This window comes from Oncorhynchus clarkii, chromosome 2, assembly GCF_045791955.1.
Source record: "Oncorhynchus clarkii lewisi isolate Uvic-CL-2024 chromosome 2, UVic_Ocla_1.0, whole genome shotgun sequence".
In the NCBI taxonomy this organism is placed as follows: Eukaryota; Metazoa; Chordata; class Actinopteri; order Salmoniformes; family Salmonidae; genus Oncorhynchus; species Oncorhynchus clarkii.
In genome coordinates, this window is record NC_092148.1 from 37870873 (window position 1) to 37878701 (window position 7829).

Genomic DNA, 7829 nt, shown 5'->3' on the forward strand with positions numbered 1-7829 from the left:
ATGATTCTAGACCTTGTTTATTGCAATAAACATGATTTTAGACCTAGTTTATTGCAGCAAACATGATTCTAGACCTAGTTTATTGCAGCAAACATGATTCTAGACCTTGTTTAGTGCAGAAAACGTGATTTTAGACCTTGTTTAGTGCAGCAAACATGATTCTAGACCTTGTTTATTGCATCAAACGTGATTTTAGACCTTGTTTAGTGCAGCAAACATGATTCTAGACCTTGTTTATTGCAGCAAACGTGATTTTAGACCTTGTTTAGTGCAGCAAACTTGATTTTAGACCTTGTTTATTTCAGCAAACATGATTCTGGACCTTGTTTATTGCAGCAAACATGATTTTAGACCTTGTTTATTGCAGCAAATGTGATTTTAGACCTTGTTTAGTGCAGCAAACATGATTCTAGACCTTGTTTATTGCAATAAACATGATTTTAGACCTAGTTTATTGCAGCAAACATGATTCTAGACATTGTTTATTGCAATAAACATGATTTTAGACCTAGTTTATTGCAGCAAACATGATTCTAGACCTTGTTTAGTGCAGCAAACATGATTTTAGACCTTGTTTATTGCAGCAAACATGATTATAGACCTTGTTTATTGCAGCAAACGTGATTTTAGACCTTGTTTAGTACAGCAAACTTGATTTTAGACCTTGTTTATTGCAGCAAACATGATTCTAGACCTTGTTTAGTGCAGTAAACATGATTCTGGACCTTGTTTATTGCAGCAAACGTGATTTTAGACCTTGTTTAGTGCAGCAAACTTGATTCTAGACCTTGTTTATTGCAGCAAACATGATTCTGGACCTTGTTTATTGCAGCAAACATGATTCTAGACCTTGTTTATTGCAGCAAACATGATTTTAGACCTTGTTTATTGCAGCAAACGTGATTTTAGACCTTGTTTAGTGCAGCAAACATGATTCTAGACCTTGTTTATTGCAGCAAACATGATTTTAGACCTTGTTTAGTGCAGCAAACATGATTCTAGACCTTGTTTATTGCAGCAAACGTGATTTTAGACCTTGTTTAGTGCAGCAAACTTGATTTTAGACCTTGTTTATTGTAGCAAACATGATTCTGGACCTTGTTTATTGCAGCAAACATGATTTTAGACCTTGTTTATTGCAGCAAACGTGATTTTAGACCTTGTTTAGTGCAGCAAACATGATTCTAGACCTTGTTTATTGCAATAAACATGATTTTAGACCTTGTTTATTGCAGCAAACATGATTCTAGACCTTGTTTATTGCAATAAACATGATTTTAGACCTAGTTTATTGCAGCAAACATGATTCTAGAACTTGTTTAGTGCAGCAAACATGATTTTAGACCTTGTTTATTGCAGCAAACATGATTCTAGACCTTGTTTATTGCAGCAAACGTGATTTTAGACCATGTTTAGTGCAGCAAACTTGATTTTAGACCTTGTTTATTGCAGCAAACATGATTTTAGACCTTGTTTAGTGCAGCAAACATGATTCTAGACCTTGTTTATTGCAGCAAACGTGATTTTAGACCTTGTTTAGTGCAGCAAACTTGATTTTAGACCTTGTTTATTTCAGCAAACATGATTCTGTACCTTGTTTATTGCAGCAAACATGATTTTAGACCTTGTTTATTGCAGCAAATGTGATTTTAGACCTTGTTTAGTGCAGCAAACATGATTCTAGACCTTGTTTATTGCAATAAACATGATTTTAGACCTAGTTTATTGCAGCAAACATGATTCTAGACCTTGTTTAGTGCAGCAAACATGATTTTAGACCTTGTTTATTGCAGCAAACATGATTCTAGACCTTGTTTATTGCAGCAAACGTGATTCTAGACCTTGTTTATTGCAGCAAACATGATTCTGGACCTTGTTTATTGCAGCAAACATGATTCTAGACCTTGTTTATTGCAGCAAACGTGATTTTAGACCTTGTTTAGTACAGCAAACTTGATTTTAGACCTTGTTTATTGCAGCAAACATGATTCTAGACCTTGTTTAGTGCAGCAAACATGATTCTGGACCTTGTTTATTGCAGCAAACGTGATTTTAGACCTTGTTTAGTGCAGCAAACTTGATTCTAGACCTTGTTTATTGCAGCAAACATGATTCTGGACCTTGTTTATTGCAGCAAACATGATTCTAGACCTTGTTTATTGCAGCAAACATGATTTTAGACCTTGTTTATTGCAGCAAACATGATTCTAGACCTTGTTTATTGCAGCAAACATGATTTTAGACCTTGTTTAGTGCAGCAAACATGATTCTAGACCTTGTTTATTGCAGCAAACGTGATTTTAGACCTTGTTTAGTGCAGCAAACTTGATTTTAGACCTTGTTTATTGTAACAAACATGATTCTGGACCTTGTTTATTGCAGCAAACATGATTTTAGACCTTGTTTATTGCAGCAAACGTGATTTTAGACCTTGTTTAGTGCAGAAAACATGATTCTAGACCTTGTTTATTGCAATAAACATGATTTTAGACCTAGTTTATTGCAGCAAACATGATTCTAGACCTTGTTTATTGCAATAAACATGATTTTAGACCTAGTTTATTGCAGCAAACATGATTCTAGACCTAGTTTATTGCAGCAAACATGATTCTAGACCTTGTTTAGTGCAGAAAACGTGATTTTAGACCTTGTTTAGTGCAGCAAACATGATTCTAGACCTTGTTTATTGCATCAAACGTGATTTTAGACCTTGTTTAGTGCAGCAAACATGATTCTAGACCTTGTTTATTGCAGCAAACGTGATTTTAGACCTTGTTTAGTGCAGCAAACTTGATTTTAGACCTTGTTTATTTCAGCAAACATGATTCTGGACCTTGTTTATTGCAGCAAACATGATTTTAGACCTTGTTTATTGCAGCAAATGTGATTTTAGACCTTGTTTAGTGCAGCAAACATGATTCTAGACCTTGTTTATTGCAATAAACATGATTTTAGACCTAGTTTATTGCAGCAAACATGATTCTAGACATTGTTTATTGCAATAAACATGATTTTAGACCTAGTTTATTGCAGCAAACATGATTCTAGACCTTGTTTAGTGCAGCAAACATGATTTTAGACCTTGTTTATTGCAGCAAACATGATTATAGACCTTGTTAATTGCAGCAAACGTGATTTTAGACCTTGTTTAGTACAGCAAACTTGATTTTAGACCTTGTTTATTGCAGCAAACATGATTCTAGACCTTGTTTAGTGCAGTAAACATGATTCTGGACCTTGTTTATTGCAGCAAACGTGATTTTAGACCTTGTTTAGTGCAGCAAACTTGATTCTAGACCTTGTTTATTGCAGCAAACATGATTCTGGACCTTGTTTATTGCAGCAAACATGATTCTAGACCTTGTTTATTGCAGCAAACATGATTTTAGACCTTGTTTATTGCAGCAAACGTGATTTTAGACCTTGTTTAGTGCAGCAAACATGATTCTAGACCTTGTTTATTGCAGCAAACATGATTTTAGACCTTGTTTAGTGCAGCAAACATGATTCTAGACCTTATTTATTGCAGCAAACGTGATTTTAGACCTTGTTTAGTGCAGCAAACTTGATTTTAGACCTTGTTTATTGTAGCAAACATGATTCTGGACCTTGTTTATTGCAGCAAACATGATTTTAGACCTTGTTTATTGCAGCAAACGTGATTTTAGACCTTGTTTAGTGCAGCAAACATGATTCTAGACCTTGTTTATTGCAATAAACATGATTTTAGACCTAGTTTATTGCAGCAAACATGATTCTAGAACTTGTTTAGTGCAGCAAACATGATTTTAGACCTTGTTTATTGCAGCAAACATGATTCTAGACCTTGTTTATTGCAGCAAACGTGATTTTAGACCATGTTTAGTGCAGCAAACTTGATTTTAGACCTTGTTTATTGCAGCAAACATGATTTTAGACCTTGTTTAGTGCAGCAAACATGATTCTAGACCTTGTTTATTGCAGCAAACGTGATTTTAGACCTTGTTTAGTGCAGCAAACTTGATTTTAGACCTTGTTTATTTCAGCAAACATGATTCTGTACCTTGTTTATTGCAGCAAACATGATTTTAGACCTTGTTTATTGCAGCAAATGTGATTTTAGACCTTGTTTAGTGCAGCAAACATGATTCTAGACCTTGTTTATTGCAGCAAACGTGATTTTAGACCTTGTTTAGTGCAGCAAACATGATTTTAGACCTTGTTTATTGCAGCAAACATGATTCTAGACCTTGTTTATTGCAGCAAACGTGATTTTAGACCTTGTTTAGTACAGCAAACTTGATTTTAGACCTTGTTTATTGCAGCAAACATGATTCTAGACCTTGTTTAGTGCAGTAAACATGATTCTGGACCTTGTTTATTGCAGCAAACGTGATTTTAGACCTTGTTTAGTGCAGCAAACTTGATTCTAGACCTTGTTTATTGCAGCAAACATGATTCTGGACCTTGTTTATTGCAGCAAACATGATTCTAGACCTTGTTTATTGCAGCAAACATGATTTTAGAACTTGTTTATTGCAGCAAACGTGATTTTAGACCTTGTTTAGTGCAGCAAACATGATTCTAGACCTTGTTTATTGCAGCAAACATGATTTTAGACCTTGTTTATTGCAGCAAACATGATTCTAGACCTTGTTTATTGCAGCAAACATGATTTTAGACCTTGTTTAGTACAGCAAACTTGATTTTAGACCTTGTTTATTGCAGCAAACATGATTCTAGACCTTGTTTAGTGCAGCAAACATGATTCTGGACCTTGTTTATTGCAGCAAACGTGATTTTAGACCTTGTTTAGTGCAGCAAACTTGATTCTAGACCTTGTTTATTGCAGCAAACATGATTCTGGACCTTGTTTATTGCAGCAAACATGATTCTAGACCTTGTTTATTGCAGCAAACATGATTTTAGAACTTGTTTATTGCAGCAAACGTGATTTTAGACCTTGTTTAGTGCAGCAAACATGATTCTAGACCTTGTTTATTGCAGCAAACATGATTTTAGACCTTGTTTAGTGCAGCAAACATGATTCTAGACCTTGTTTATTGCAGCAAACGTGATTTTAGACCTTGTTTAGTGCAGCAAACTTGATTTTAGACCTTGTTTATTGTAACAAACATGATTCTAGACCTTGTTTATTGCAGCAAACGTGATTTTAGACCTTGTTTATCGCAGCAAACTTGATTTTAGACCTTGTTTATTGTAGCAAACATGATTCTGGACCTTGTTTATTGCAATAAACATGATTTTAGACCTAGTTTATTGCAGCAAACATGATTCTAGACCTTGTTTATTGCAGCAAACGTGATTTTAGACCTTGTTTAGTGCAGCAAACTTGATTTTAGACCTTGTTTATTGTAGCAAACATGATTCTGGACCTTGTTTATTGCAATAAACATGATTTTAGACCTAGTTTATTGCAGCAAACATGATTCTAGACCTTGTTTAGTGCAGCAAACATGATTTTAGACCTTGTTTATTGCAGCAAACATGATTCTAGACCTTGTTTATTGCAGCAAACGTGATTTTAGACCTTGTTTAGTACAGCAAACTTGATTTTAGACCTTGTTTATTGCAGCAAACATGATTCTAGACCTTGTTTAGTGCAGTAAACATGATTCTGGACCTTGTTTATTGCAGCAAACGTGATTTTAGACCTTGTTTAGTGCAGCAAACTTGATTCTAGACCTTGTTTATTGCAGCAAACATGATTCTGGACCTTGTTTATTGCAGCAAACATGATTCTAGACCTTGTTTATTGCAGCAAACATAATTTTAGACCTTGTTTATTGCAGCAAGCGTGATTTTAGACCTTGTTTAGTGCAGCAAACATGATTCTAGACCTTGTTTATTGCAGCAAACATGATTTTAGACCTTGTTTAGTGCAGCAAACATGATTCTAGACCTTGTTTATTGCAGCAAACGTGATTTTAGACCTTGTTTAGTGCAGCAAACTTGATTTTAGACCTTGTTTATTGTAGCAAACATGATTCTGGACCTTGTTTATTGCAGCAAACATGATTTTAGACCTTGTTTATTGCAGCAAACGTGATTTTAGACCTTGTTTAGTGCAGCAAACATGATTCTAGACCTTGTTTATTGCAATAAACATGATTTTAGACCTAGTTTATTGCAGCAAACATGATTCTAGACCTTGTTTATTGCAGCAAACATGATTTTAGACCTTGTTTAGTGCAGCAAACATGATTCTAGACCTTGTTTATTGCAGCAAACGTGATTTTAGACCTTGTTTAGTGCAGCAAACTTGATTTTAGACCTTGTTTATTGTAACAAACATGATTCTAGACCTTGTTTATTGCAGCAAACGTGATTTTAGACCTTGTTTATCGCAGCAAACTTGATTTTAGACCTTGTTTATTGTAGCAAACATGATTCTGGACCTTGTTTATTGCAATAAACATGATTTTAGACCTAGTTTATTGCAGCAAACATGATTCTAGACCTTGTTTATTGCAGCAAACGTGATTTTAGACCTTGTTTAGTGCAGCAAACTTGATTTTAGACCTTGTTTATTGTAGCAAACATGATTCTGGACCTTGTTTATTGCAATAAACATGATTTTAGACCTAGTTTATTGCAGCAAACATGATTCTAGACCTTGTTTAGTGCAGCAAACATGATTTTAGACCTTGTTTATTGCAGCAAACATGATTCTAGACCTTGTTTATTGCAGCAAACGTGATTTTAGACCTTGTTTAGTACAGCAAACTTGATTTTAGACCTTGTTTATTGCAGCAAACATGATTCTAGACCTTGTTTAGTGCAGTAAACATGATTCTGGACCTTGTTTATTGCAGCAAACGTGATTTTAGACCTTGTTTAGTGCAGCAAACTTGATTCTAGACCTTGTTTATTGCAGCAAACATGATTCTGGACCTTGTTTATTGCAGCAAACATGATTCTAGACCTTGTTTATTGCAGCAAACATAATTTTAGACCTTGTTTATTGCAGCAAGCGTGATTTTAGACCTTGTTTAGTGCAGCAAACATGATTCTAGACCTTGTTTATTGCAGCAAACATGATTTTAGACCTTGTTTAGTGCAGCAAACATGATTCTAGACCTTGTTTATTGCAGCAAACGTGATTTTAGACCTTGTTTAGTGCAGCAAACTTGATTTTAGACCTTGTTTATTGTAGCAAACATGATTCTGGACCTTGTTTATTGCAGCAAACATGATTTTAGACCTTGTTTATTGCAGCAAACGTGATTTTAGACCTTGTTTAGTGCAGCAAACATGATTCTAGACCTTGTTTATTGCAATAAACATGATTTTAGACCTAGTTTATTGCAGCAAACATGATTCTAGACCTTGTTTATTGCAATAAACATGATTTTAGACCTAGTTTATTGCAGCAAACATGATTCTAGAACTTGTTTAGTGCAGCAAACATGATTTTAGACCTTGTTTATTGCAGCAAACATGATTCTAGACCTTGTTTATTGCAGCAAACATGATTCTAGACCTTGTTTATTGCAGCAAACATGATTTTAGACCTTGTTTAGTGCAGCAAACATGATTCTAGACCTTGTTTATTGCAGCAAACGTGATTTTAGACCTTGTTTAGTGCAGCAAACTTGATTTTAGACCTTGTTTATTGTAACAAACATGATTCTAGACCTTGTTTATTGCAGCAAACGTGATTTTAGACCTTGTTTATCGCAGCAAACTTGATTTTAGACCTTGTTTATTGTAGCAAACATGATTCTGGACCTTGTTTATTGCAATAAACATGATTTTAGACCTAGTTTATTGCAGCAAACATGATTCTAGACCTTGTTTATTGCAGCAAACGTGATTTTAGACCTTGT